The following is a 14,997-nucleotide window of genomic DNA, read 5'->3' as shown; positions in this document are numbered from 1 at the left end:
GGCCACAGATTCGACTTATGCCTTTACACCGTCACCTTCCTTAGCACCCAGTGTCTCTCAGAGGTGTAAAAACTGCAGAGTGCAGGCCGTGGTGGAGGGAACATGTGACAGTGCACCAGGTTCAATCCGTAGCTCAATGTGAGAGCCCAGGCAGGAAGCAAGGTCTGTGAAGTGAGTCTGCATGAGACCAAGCCACACATGGTTCCAAGAGAGATGCCAAGGACAGGGGTGGGACTAGGCTGGGAAAGACCTTTGAGCCTCGGGGGGATTTAGCCCAGACTTGACCCCTCCAGCTTTTTGTAAAATGCCTTGTCACTCTTTAAGCTGCTTTTCCAATGGTTGCAAGACTGTGGTAACTCTAGTTCTGAGAATATCTTTCTAAAAGTAATTTAAATTTTAATCCAGAAAATACAGAAAAGAAGCAAATATTGAAAGAGTACTAAAAGGCTTATGAAAAATGATAATCTCTGCCCCTAATTCCTGACATCTGGTCTACTCTCCAATGGTAAATTCTTCATAGTCTTTTAGTAGCTTCTTTTTGTATTTATCTTCATATTTCTAAATGTTGTTATGCTCTTGATTAACCAGTTTTAGACTTTGTCTCAACTTTTGACTAAGGAAGATTAGGATTTAGCTCTCATGTACACAGACTTGCTGCCCAGTCTCCCCACTCTCTACATACACTCTGAGTCCTTACACACCATCTTTCCAATATAGTTATATGACAACTTGGGGTAATCAGAACTCAGAGTTTACATTCTTATGACTATACAAAAATTGTTCACTGCTGAGACAATAACATACTACAATTTCATTTCGTCTCTTGAACAAATATATATATTTTTCCTGGAGTTAATCATTGCCTCATTTCTTCATTTGTTTGAGTTTTCTTTGTACCCATTGCTAAGTGTTTTCATAACCTTCCATGGCTTCTCAATACAGTTTTCCATATTTGAATTGAATGAGGTCATCAGTCAGATTCTAGTTTTCCCTTGAAGATGCCCCTGCAGGACCTTTTCAACTTCTTGTTTCAGTTCGAATGGTGTTCTCTAGTCTTCTTTATACTTGGCATCCTGGGGTTTATACTGGGATTTATCTTTGAGTGTCTTTGTGGGATTCTTTGCTTCCTATATCCTATCTTTTTCTTTCTTGATTTTTTTTCCCCACTTATTTCAGTGTAGCCCTTAGGTGGTTTTTGAGAAAAGTACACGGGAAATAAATTTATGAGGCATTGTATGTGTGAAAATGTGTTTATTCTACCTTCACATCTAATTTATAATTTGATTTGGGGTAGGATTTAGAATTTAAAATAATTTTCCTTCAGATACTTGAAGGGATTGTTCCATTGTTTCTAACATTAAATGTTGATTACTTGTTCAGTGTCATTCTTTTTTATCCTTTGTATGTGATCTAATTTTTTCCTCTCTGGAAGTATTTATTATTTCACATTTCAAAATGATGTGCCTTGGTGTGGCTTGTTTTTATTCAATGAGCTGTATAGCTGGTGGGTCCTTTCAATCCAGAGGCTTCTGTGTTCAGTTAAGTGAAAAATTTTGGTAGTCTTTCTTTGATAATTCCCTCCTAACTCTTTCATTGTTTCATTCTGGAAATTCCATTAGTGGAACATTGGACCTCTTGAATTCATCTTTTCATTCCCTGGCTTTTCTGTTTTTTGTCCAGCATTTAGTCCTCTCACTCCATTCTATGAGGCTCCTTGGCTGTATCTTCTAATTATTCTAGTGAGTTATTTATTTTAGCTGTTGTATTTTTAATTACCAAGAATGTTTCTTTATTTTCTGATTGTTCTTTTTCTGTTAGTGGTGGGTTAGGGAAGGGAGACAGTTCAACTGCTCCTCATGTAATCCTCATCCTTTTTCTGAGGTTTTCACCACAACTCCTCACGTCCGCCTTGTGTTATAGGCTTCATGCTTGTGAGTCCCGAGCCTTTCTCGTGAAACTTTCTGTGAGTGAATAGCACTGTTCATCATCCATGTTACAAATCTCTGGGCACTAACATTTCACCATCCTCCTCTTTGTTTTTTGCCACTCCTCTCCATTTGCTTTCAGTTTTCATTTATTGTGGTTTAGCTGTCTCCTGGTTTCACCAAAGGTGAAGTTTATGTTTTGATTCTTAACACTTTCTGCCACTTTCAGATAATTTATGAGAATAGAAGGGGACAGAAATATCTATTTTGCCATGATAAAATAAAAAATCCTTGGAACATATCTTAAAGCCATAATACAGTTCTTCACCCAACAAATATCAGACTGAGCAAACAGCACATGACTCTATGCTTATGACTTTCTTTTCATAATTATGTATGTGTAGCCTGATATTTATTTACACAATGAGGAAACATTGTAGCACCATAAACTTGCCTCAGTGAAGGGTTTAAATTGCAGCTTTATTAAATCAAAATAGCTGCTTATATGAATCTATCCATTTCCTCAAAATTAAGTAATCTCTGTGCTGATCCTATGCTTTAGCTTAGGCTCTTGACCATGTATTTTCTACAGCTAAAGGCTAATAATTTGGCACTGGACAAGAACTTCTCTGTTTATACACTATTGCCTCATGCTAGTTGTAAGTTAAACTCTTCTTTAAAAGATGCAGGCACACCATTCAACCCTACTGAGAAGAGCTTTGTCTGGCCAAGTGGGAAACTGTCTCATTGGGTCCTACCGCACATGTCAGGCAGTACCAGGTAGTGGGGTACTATTGCTCATTTCCAATGTGAAACATATTTGAAATGGTGGCAACTTTGAACACCTTTTGATGTTTGGGAAATCCCCCAATTTATGATGACTCTTTGTCTTCAAGGTAGAAGTCAGTTATTAGTCTTTCCCTTGTGGTTGAAACACAGATAGGTGCGTGACCTAGCCTTCACCAGATTCACTCACGAGAGACTTCAATTCAGAAACTAATGGCATTAAGAAGAAAGTGTTGTGGAGCATCCAGCCTGGTGAGTGTAGAAGCAGAGACAGCAGGATTGAGGTCCAGTAATAGCATCAGCAGGACAAACTGTGGGGTCGCTTGCCCAGGCATGGCAACTGTGGCATCTTCACTGGGGAAGATCTGTGGTATAATCGGAGCATTGTGCCAGGTGGCACAGTCTCTAAACCTGGCTTTCTGACACTCACTCCCACTCCCTTCTAGAAACTGCTTTTTCTTGGTAAAGGAGCCAGAGTGGGTTCTGTTTGCAGACCTTAATTCACTCATTAAAGAGTGAGCACATCTCTTCTCGCCCATGTTGTGCCCATGGTTTCTGATATCTAGTTTGAACTTTGATTTTGTTGATCCCTGTTACCTTACCAGCTTGTAACTGGCTTTACTTCACATGAGGAAAAGGTTCTTTTAGTTGATTTTGAAGTTCTGATGCCAAGAAGTCAAAAACTGCTTTCTGAGAAACCATTCTAAGTATTCCTAAACAGGGCACATGAAGTGTGGATCAGACTGGGTTTGATGTCAGACCTGGAGGGGCTCCAAGTAACTTAGGTCCTCTCCACTTGGAAGCAACAGCACTTGGAAGAACTGGTGACCCTCAGCAATTCCTCATATTAGAATTCTTCCAACAAAATGCAGTGGACACCATGGCTGTAAGTAAGGTTATCCTATTTATTTATTTATTTATTTATTTAATTTTGGCTGCATTGGGTCTTCGTTGCTGCGCGCGGGCTTTCTCTAGTTGTGGTGAGCAGGGGCTACTCTTTGTTGCGGTGCGCGGGTAAGGAATTTTTAAGAAGATTTATTTCAACATATATTTCAGTTCTTTTTTTTCTCAGACACATTCTGTATGCTTTCTGACAAGTGATGAAATACTGACTTATCAGCATTTTCTTGGGACTTCCCTGGTGGTCCAGTGGTTAAGACTTCACCTTCTAATGCAGAGGGTGTGGTTTCGATCCCTGGTCAGGGAGCTAGGATCCCACATGCCTTGGGGCCAAAAAACGGAAACATAAAACAGAAGCAGTATTGTAACAAATTCAATAAAGGCTTTAAAAATGGTCCACATCAAAAAGAAAATCTTAAAAAAAATTAATAAAAAACAAAACATTTTCTTGCTCTTTTAGTAAATGCAGTTCATGAGGTGAATATGGTCCTCTAGTCTCAAAATAGATGGCTAGTCCTAAGGAAATCCAATCTGCTGCTTGTGCCCTGAGGAGATACAAACAACCTGATTATTTTGTTTCAGCCAGTAGCTCAACTTTGACATCAGGACTTTGTCTCTGCTATGGAAATTGAGCCATTGCCTGTGATGCCCATTGCTCTGCAGTTCTGAGCCTTGCGGTAAATCTCTGGTGTAGTTTGCTCTTTGGGACTTTTTGGAGGTAACCAGTTAGTTAGAACTAATTATAAGGGGTATGTATTTTGTTTTGTATAACCAGGGGAAAAATTATTCGAATGCAGCAACTCAGGAATGCAGTGAACATTATACAGTGAACATTACAGCTTGTTTTAAAACCAGTGGTCTCTAAACTTTTCTGATTGCTTCTTGAGCATGTATCTTCAATATGTGTATATTAATGTATAAACTATATACATATGCATCTCAATGCATTATATGTATATATAAAACATATATAAAAGTAGTACTGATGGGTTACATTAAAATTAATATACATAGAAGTTTTACTGTATTCTTTTTCCACCCCAGTGGATTGTTTTATGTGTCACTTTGGATCTGTGCATCCAGTTTTGGAGATGACTGCTCATCTGTGTGTGTGGACAGGGCAAATAGGAAACGAGATGTCTGAGCATTCTGCAGGGAAGCAACCTAGTTTTTAAAAGGTGCCTGGTTTGTGCCTTGCCTGGATTCTCATTTAACGAGGATATGCTTTCTGCCCTTGCACTTGCCTTATCCTGCGCCTCTCTCATGGGTTCCTCCTCCTGCAAGGGAGGAAGAGTGGTAGAGTGGAAAGAGAATCAGTAAGCCTTTGGAGTGCTGATATTGCAGCTCGGCCATGAACTAACCTTGAGACTTTGTGTGAGTTATCTGACCTCTTTTAGCCTTGGTTTTCCAAGATTAGGAGGGCTTCAAGCCAGGGGGATCAGGAATGTGCTTTGAAACGTTCTTTCCCTGACCACGTGTAAAGTATTGTCAGATCTATTATGAGAAGTTGGTGTGTATAAGAGGGATCAAGATATTCCTTGGTTGAAAGGAAGGTAGTGTTGAAACTATGAAACTCACCAAAAGATAGAGCAGGAGGTACCTGAAAGTGACTTTCAATGCCAGAATATCATCTACAGCATTTCTGACAGAGGGTCATCTAACTTCCAGCTCTTTGGATGGAAAAATCATTTGTTTTTAAAAGTAGATGATTTATTCAGTTACGAAAAATTTGAACTGAGACTACATATTTAATGCTTGAAAACTAAGAAATAACGCACAAAAGTAGAATAAAATAATTTACATTTATAGATATATAGGGCAACCCTTTAAAATATCTAAAGACAACAATTATATTCCTCTTGGTCATTAATCATTAACATGATTAATTCTTTAAAAAAGTCCTCACTTGCAACAACTTCCAGACCCCTTGTTATCTTATTTGCTATTCTCTGAATACCCTGGGATTGATTTGAGGGTCACTGGTTCCCGAAAGGTGACTCCCAGAGTTCATTTTCTGAGCAGGCACCAGCCCCTGGAGAGCACTTATTCTGAGAAGCACCCACTCTGACTTTTCTTATCCACTCCCTCCAAGGAGTCTGTTTGAAAACAGACAGGGTTTCAAGTCTTTTGGATGGAACACCATTCTTGTTTCTAGATAGCTGGCTTGAAGACTGAAACCTGAGTAGTGGATATATTTTTGGATTTTACTCCTACCATGTCTTTCTGCTTGGCTTGGATTTCTGAAAGCCAAACTTGGTCGGTTTCCTTAGATACTAAAACTTGTTCACATCAAGTTTTAGATACTAAAACTTGTTCACATCAGATATGCCCTGATACCCTGGATTCTGACCTCATCTCTGCCCACCGGACTCCCAATAACGTTCTGTTCTGCATGCCCAAATCCTGGGACTGATTTTCTTAGCATCACTTGTCTTGTGGTTATTTCAAGCCTGGAACAGCAGTCTCTCCTTCCTCCCAATTTCTCCAACTCTTAAGGGCCGCACAATTAATTTCACATTTAAAATACGTAGGCTCGTATTGTCAGTTACCTTTATAAGCACACCTCTTATTTGTCCAGCTGGATTATACATATTCTATGTGTAGGGACTGGAGGTTTTTGCATCTTGATATTCAATACAATAGTTAGTGTAAGTCCTTGAATTACATGCTTGATATTTCTTGAACTAAAGGAATGGCAAGGTATTACTTCTACCTTAAGGTATTTTGGAAACTTATTAGATTTTTGGACTAATCACTATACATATGCTTTGAAGAATTTGTTTCCTTTTCACTGACTTTATACATTGTATAACATATTAGATATTCCTTTTAGTTTGGGTTGTCAGGAAAATTATAACTAAATTCACTTACTATATTGGCTCCCTACGTTCCTTATTCTCCTCATTGCCAATTTTCCATTTCCATTTCTATTATACTAGTTTTGTTATGTGCTTCTTTCTTATTTTTATTAAGGCATTTTTAATCCCTTTTGGGGAGAAAGGATATTATGAATATACTTGCATAAGGCTCTTTTTAATGGAAACCTAATTGTTTTTATTAATTTTCCATTTAGACGTCAGAAAGTATTAAGGGAACTGAAATGAAGAAGATGTAAGAGGTAGTGAAGGTCTAGATGCCTACCCATTAAAGAAATATTCATTATTTTTGCAAAACACACTGATTATAATTTTTTTTTGAAAAGCAGTGAAATCTAAGGTGAACTGAGTAACTGGAATGTCAGATGGAAAAGAGACTAAAAGATTCATGTATTTCAAATAATACTGCTAAATTATTCAGAATAGAGCCATCTAGACAAAGTCAATGTTAGTATGTGAAAGAAAGACAAGTAATTTCCTTAGAGTATATATCTGCATGAAATATCTTCCAAAAAGGACAAAATTTGAGTTTGGGGAACAACGAGAAATACTGAACCTAAATCACTGTTAATGACTCTAAGGGACATAGAGTAACTATAAAATTTTAAATAGAAGTTTTGTGTGCTGTTTTGAAGTTATTCTTATTTCTTTTGGAGTCCTATCTCCATATTACCATAACATGTGACAAGGTAAAAATGGTGAGTTTCATATAATCAGTGCTGGAAATTAGAATATATTCCCTCTACAAGTTTCATAGGAATTTGTTTTATACTACTTATTTTAGCACTTTAGTCTTATATTGTTTTCTAATTGATTCAACAAAATATTTGTATACAGGATACACAAATGGATAAGACCTGGGTAGTTGACTTTCAAGAGTTTACCATTTCAAAGGAGAACTCATAGTCTGGGTTAACCTAATTATATCAGTTTCATTCATCTTGCTGGTTCAAATATATGATGTATAGCCCAAGAGTAGTATGAGATCCTTGATACCTTTCTGTTGTGTTGGGTAGCAGTAGCAACCCACAGAAAAATAATCAGGCTTGTAACTAGATGGTACAATATTGCTGTCAAACTGTTGAGTTAATCCTGCCATAAATCTGCAGTGTATAACTTCAGAAAAAGGAATCACAGCCTTAAAGGAATTAGAAAGGAACAAAAAAAAGTTGCAATCTTAGTTGGCATACAGATAATTCTCAGAGTGACTGGCACAGTGTGATCCAAATAGCTGGTGTTTCACAAATTCTTAATGTTTGATTGATTGGTATAGAGGAGCAGCTAGTCTGTTGGAACTTTGAGAACAGGGTCTCTGGACCACACCAGTTTATAAATCAATTCGTGTGTACATTGTACAAGGAGTGCCCTTTTCTGCTAGGGGCGTGAAGGATATTGTTAGACATCAGGATGGTGGTGATAAAGGAGAACTGTATGAATGAAGGTTACAACAGTGATGGAGTCTGGGTCTGGTCTGAGAAGGAGAATAGTGTTGTTCCCAGATCTGAAAAGATAATTATTTGGTGGCTGGAAGTCACTCAATAGATAATAAGCAGGTAAGAAATAATAATCTCAGGATTCCACTAGCCATGACTTTTAGATGACTGGGAAAGGGAAGATCAAAGATAATGACCAAGGTAAGACAAATATGACCACGTTTGGGGAGAAGTTATAGGGAGAGAGGTTCAATGACCCATCAGATTGAAGTATATCAATTGCTGAGGAAACCAGGGGATCTCAAGTCAGCTTTCAAGTACTTATAAATCTAGCAGAGGAAGTAAGACAGTATTAAAACTGTAGCCTAAGGTAATTGTCAAAGGAACTATGCCGTGAAGAACTGTGGAACATCAAAACTAAATGTAAGGGGAAATAACATCAAGTAAATGCATACATGTGCCAAAAACATGCTAGGTATTTTTTTTTTTTGTACATGAATGATCATAGTAGCTTTATTCATAATAGCCAAAAACTTGAAATGCCCACCAACAGTTAAATGGATAAACTAGTGGTAGTATATCCATACAATGGAATACTACTCAGCAATAAAAGGGAAGTACTGACTGACACATGAACAACATGGATGATCTCAAAAACATTATGCTGAATGAAAGAAACTAGACACAAAGAAGTACATATGGTTCCATTTACATGAAATTCTAGAATAGGCAAAATTAAGTTACAGTGATAGTAAGCAGATCATTGGTTGCCAGGGTGGGGGAGGGGGGAGGGGATTGACAGTAAAGGGGTACAAGGGAACATTCTGGGTCAGAATGGGTATGGTAGTGGTTACAAGGGATAAACATTTGTCATAAATCATCAAGCTAAACACAAAATAGGTGTATTTTTATCACATGTAATTTATACTCCAATAAAGTTGATTTAAAAACTTGAGCAGAAGATCTGAACAGACACCTCACAAAATAGGATATCCAAATGACCAACAAACTTATGAACAGGTTTTCAACCTCATTAGTAATCAAAGGAATGCAGATAAACATAATAATATGATACCACTACATACTTACCAAGTGATTAAAATAATAAAGATTGATAATACCAAGTACTGGTGGGGATGTGGAACAGCTGGAACTCTCATTGCTGGTGGAAGTGTAAATTGGTTCAATTATTTTGGAACATAGGTTTGGCATTATCTACTAAAGTTGGTTTTATAATGTGAAACTATAAAAGAAACCCACTTAGTCTGTGGCAGATATCTCTGGTACTTGTCACGTTCCTTTAACCCACATCTAATGTCAGCTGAAATTGTGGAAAACAGTTCCAACTCTCCTCATGGTGCTAGTGTGTCACCTCAAGTATACACTTTACATCTTTCCTTATTCTGCCTTAGGACCTTCTCTGATACCTGTAGCCCTGCAAGCAAAGTCACAAGGTCCTTGGGAGTCAACAGCCCCGGGGACAATCATCATTCAATTAAGGATGGAAGCCTGTGGATAAGAGCTCTCATCTCTCAGATGGTTCTTTTTTTTTTTTTTTTTAATTTATTTATTTTTTGGCTGCGTTGGGTCTTTGTTGCTGTGCACGGCCTTTCTCTAGTTACAGCAAGCAGAGGCTACCCTTGGTTGCGGTGTGCGGGCTTCTCATTGTGGTGGCTTCTCTTGTTGTGGAGCACGGGCTCTAGGCACGTGGGCTTCAGTAGTCGTGGCACGTGGGCACAGTAGTTGTGGCTTGCGGGCTCTAGAGGACAGGCTCAGTAGTTGTGCACAGGCTTCATTGCTCTGTGGCATGTGGGATCTTCCCGGACCAGGCCTCAAACCTGTGTCGCCTGCATTGGCAGGCAGATTCCTAACCTAGGTATTTTTTTAATGTACAGGAGGGCATCATGCCTGGTTGGAGGATCAGAAAAAGCTTTATCTCTAATGGTTTTAAAATAGAGGTTGGTCAGATAACCAAATCTGGAGTCAAATGATTTGAATTCTAATTTTTCCATTAATCATCGTGCAATTTTGGGCAAATCACTTAAAAAGCTTATACTTGTGGTTCTTAATATGTAAACTAAAGATAACAATAGTTGCATAACCTTGAAGAGTGATGGTGAGCACTAAATGAGATGAACTTAAAGATGATTTGAAAGCTGTAGAACTTATATAAATGTAAGTTATATTTACAAGAAATGAATATCATTCTGAATAAACAAGTGCTCAATAAATTTTAGATACTTAGAAAAAGATAGAAAATTTGAAATCAAACTTGTTATATCACTGCTGCCAAGTGATAATAATGTGACATATTTCCTTTCAACAGCAAGAGATTCATTATATGTTGCTTGATTCTTGGAAAATGAAGTCTAGTTATCAGAATAACTGAATCCATTTTATTGTGGGATATTTTCCAAGTAATTTCTAAGAACCAACTGAGGGTTCTGTCAGGTGCTAAGTTATCTATCTCAATTATGTAAAGGGAAACTGGGGAAATGACCACATTATGTGTGTGTGGGAGGTGGTTTGTGAACCTTTGGATAATGTGCAACAGATTTGGGCCCAAACACAACTTACCATTTGGCCTCCATAGGCACTCATCTAAGCAAGGACCATACTGCATTTGGAATTCCTTGATATCAGTGTTGTCTTATACCTTATATCTAATAGTCCTCAAAAATCTGATCATTTCCCATGTCCCCGTACAGTTCACTCTAGGAAATGGTCACAGATCCCAATGAGGAAAGACAGAAGGGATACACACTATATATCCTTGTGGAGATATTTCAAGGTCATTCCTCAAAAGATCTGGCCTTTGCTTCAATGAATGGACTCAGTTCCTAGGAATTACTTGGATCTGGAAGCTGTGTGCAGGTCATACTTTTCTATTGTGGTGGCTGATTTCAGTCTTTTTTTTTTTGCCAGCTCTTGATATTTTTGACTATATAAATAAAACAAACACTTAATTTGCATTTTTACAAGGGCACCAAAACAATTCAATGAGGGAAAGAATAGTATTTTCAAAAAATGGTTCTGGAAAAACTATATACCCACGTTCAAAAGAATGAAGTTGAACTCCCAACTCACATTGTATACAAAATTTAATAACTCAGAATGTATAATAGACCTAAATGTAAGGGCTTAAACTATAAAACCCTTGAAAGAAAACATAGGCATAAATCTTCATGATCTTGTATTAGGCAATGACTTCTTAGATATGACACCGAAAGCATAAGCAACAAAAGAAAAAAATAGATAAATTGCATTTTATCAAAAAAAAAATTGTGCTGCAATGACACCATGAAGAAAGTGAAAAGATAACTCATAGAATGAGAGAAAATATTTACAAATCATATATTTGATAAGAGGCTGGTATTTAGAATATATAAAGAACTCCTACAACTCAACAACAAAAAGACAACCTAATTTTTAAAATGGACAAAAGATTTGAATAGAAATATCTCTAAATACATGAATGACTTATAAGCATATGGAAAGATGATCTACATCATTAATCATTAAGTAATACAAATAAAAATCACAATTAGACAGTATTTCACACTCACTAGGACAGCTAAAATAAAGAGGAAGGCATAATAAGTATTGGTGAAACTGTGGAAAAATTGGAACACTTTTACATTGCTACAGGAACCTTAAAATGGAGCAGCCACTATGGAAAACACTTCGGCACTTCCTCAAAATGTTAAACATGAGTAATGTTATGACCCAGCAATTCCATTCTCAGGTTTATACTAAAGAGAATTGAAAACACATGCCACTCAAACACTTGTACACAAATGTGCATTGCAGCAGTATAGCCAGAGTGGAAACTGCTGATAAGTGGGTAAACAAAATGTTTAAGTGGATAAACGAAATATCCATACAATGGATACTATTTAGCAATAAAAAGGAATCAAGCACTGGCTTATGCTATAACATAGACAACCCTTTAAAATATTATACTAAGCGAAAGAAGCCAGTCATAAAGGCCACACATTTTATGATTCCATTTATATGAAATGCCCAGAATATCTATGGAGATAAAAAAGTATATTAATAGTTGCAAGGAGGTTGGGAGAGAGAGGGAATGGGGAGTGGCTGCCAATGTGTAAGCAGGGGGGCTTTTTGTGGTGATGAAATGTCCTAAAATGATGGTGGTGATGTTTGCACAACGCTGAGAATATACTGAAAAACACTGAATTGTACACTTTAAAGGATGTATATCATGGCATGTGAATTAAATCCCTATAAAACAGTTATTAAGAAAAACTTAATTTGCTCTCTACCTAAGAATATAGTGATCTAAAGTTTCTCTTTCTGTTACTTCATTGTTAAGTGTATAGAAATGCAAAAGATTTCTGTATATTAATTTTGTATCCTGCAAATTTACTGAATTCATTGATGAGCTCTAGTAGTTTCCTGGTGGCATCTGTAGGATTGTCTGTGTGTAGTATCATGTATCAATAGCATCATGTCATCTGCAAACAGTGACAGTTTTACTTCTTTCTTTCCAATTTGGATTCCTTTTATTTCTTCTTCTTTTATGATTGCTGTGGTTAGGACTTCCAAAACTATATTGAATAAAAGTGGTGAGAGTAGACATCCTTGTCTTGTTCCTGATCTTAGAGGAAATATTTTCGGCTTTTCACTGTTGAGGATGATGTTAGCTGTGGGTTTGTCATATATGGCCTTTATTATGTTGATGTATATTTTCTCTATGCCCACTTTCTGGAGAATTTTTTTTATCATAAATGGATGTTGAACTTTGTCAAAAGCTTTTTCTGTTTCTATTGAGATGATCATATGTTTTTATTCTTCAGTTTATTGATGTGGTATATCACATTGATTGATCTGTGGATATTGAAAAATCCTTGCATTCCTGGGATAAATCCCACTTGATCATGGTGTATGATCATTTTACCATATTGTTGGCTTGGTTTGCTAGTATTTTGTTGGGAATTTTTACATCTATGTTCATCAGTGATATTGGCCTGTAATTTTCTTTCTTTTTTTTTTTGTGATATCTTTGTCTGGTTTTGATATCAGGGTGATGCTGGACTCATAGAATGAGTTTGAAGTGTTCCTTCCTCTGCAATTTTTTGTAATAGTTTGAGAGAGGTAGATGTTGTCTTCTAAATGTATGGTAGAATTCACCTGTGAAGCCGTCTGGTCCTGGATTTTTGTTTGTTGGGAGTTTTTAAATTACCAATTCAGTTTCATTACTGGTAGTTGGTCTGTTAATATTTTCTGTGTATTCCTGGTTCAGTCTTGGGAGATCGTACCTTTCTAAGAATCTGTCCATTTCTTCTAGGTTGTCCATCTTATTGGTGCGTAGTTGCTCATAGTAGTCTCTTATGATCCTTTGTATTTCTCTGGTGTTGGTTGTAAATTCTCCTTTTTCATTTCTGATTTTATTGATCTGGACCCTCTCCCTCTTTTTCTTGATGAGTCTGGCTAAAGGTTTATCAATTTTGTTTATCTTTACAAAGAACCAGCTTTTAGTTTAATTGATCTTTTCTATTGTTTTTTAGTCTCTATTTCATTTATTTCTGCTCTGATCTTCATGATTTCTTTCCTTCTATTAACTTTGGGATTTGTTTGTTCTTCCTCTAGTTGCTTTAGGTGTAATATTAGGTTTTTTATTTGAGATTTTTCTTGTTTCCTGAGGTAAGCTTGTATCACTATAAACTTCCTTCTTAGAACTGCTTTTGCTGTGTGCCATAGATTTTAGATCATCGTATTTTCATTTTCATTTGTCTCTAGGTATTTTTTGACTTCCTCTTTAATTTCTTCAGTGATCCTTGGTTGTTTAAGAACATATTGTTTAGCTTCCACATGTTTGCGTTTTTTGCAGTTTTTTCTTGTAGTTGATTTCTAATCTCATAGCACTGTGGTCAGAAAAGATGCTTGATGTGATTTCAGTTATCTTAAATTTGCCAAGGCTTGTTTTGTGGTATAACATGTGATCTATCCTGGAGAATGTTCCATGTGCACTTGAAAAGAATGTGTATTCTGCTGCTTTCAGATGGAATGCTATATATATATCAATTTGATCTGAAGTCCATTTCATCTAAATTTGCAGGATATAAAAGTAATATACAGAAATCTGTTGCATTTCTATACACTAACAATGAAGCAGCAGAAAGAGAAATTAAAGAAACAATACCATTTACCATCACATTAAAAAGAGTTAAATACCTAGGAATAAACCTACCTAAAGAGCCAAAAGACCTGTACTCTGAAAACCCTAAAATGATGATTAAAGAAATTGAAGATGATGCAAACAGATGGAAAGATATACTGTATTCTTGGATTGGGAGAATCAATATTGTTAAAATTAACATACTACCCAAGGCAATAAACAGATTCAGTGCAATCCCTATCAAAATACCAATGAAATTTTTCACAGAACTAAAACACATAATTTTAAAATTTGTGTGGAAACACGAAAGACCCTGAATAGCCCAAACAATCTTGAGAAAAAAGAACAGAGCTGGAGGAATCATGCTTCCCGACTTCAGACAATACTGCAAAGCTACAACAATCAAAACAATGTAGTACTGGCACAAAACAGACACACAGATCAGTGGAATAGGATAGAGAGCCCAGAAATAAACCCACACACTTATTGTCAATTAATCTATGACAAAGGAGGCAAGAATATACAATGCAGAAAAGACAGTCTCTTTGATAAGTAGTGCTGGGAAAACTGGACAGCTACATGTAAAAGAATGAAATTAGAACATTCTCTAACACCATATACAAAAAATAAACTCAAAATGGATTAAAGACCTAAATGTAAGACCATATATCATAAAACTCCCAGAGGAAAACATAGGCAGAATGCTCTTTGACATAAATCATAGCATTATGTTTTTGGATCTGTATCCTAAAGTAAAGGAAATAAAAGCAAAAATAAACAAATGGGACCTAATTAAACTTAAAAACTTCTGCACAGCAAAGGAAACCATTGACAAAACAAAATGACAACCTAATGAATGGGATGGGAGAAAATAGTTGCAAATGATATGACCAATAAGGGATTAATATCCAGCGTATATAAAAAGCTCATACAAC

This window comes from Eschrichtius robustus, chromosome 3, assembly GCF_028021215.1.
Source record: "Eschrichtius robustus isolate mEscRob2 chromosome 3, mEscRob2.pri, whole genome shotgun sequence".
Classification (NCBI taxonomy): domain Eukaryota; kingdom Metazoa; phylum Chordata; class Mammalia; order Artiodactyla; family Eschrichtiidae; genus Eschrichtius; species Eschrichtius robustus.
The sequence above is the reverse complement of the archived record's forward strand: the minus strand, read 5'-3'. Positions refer to the sequence as shown.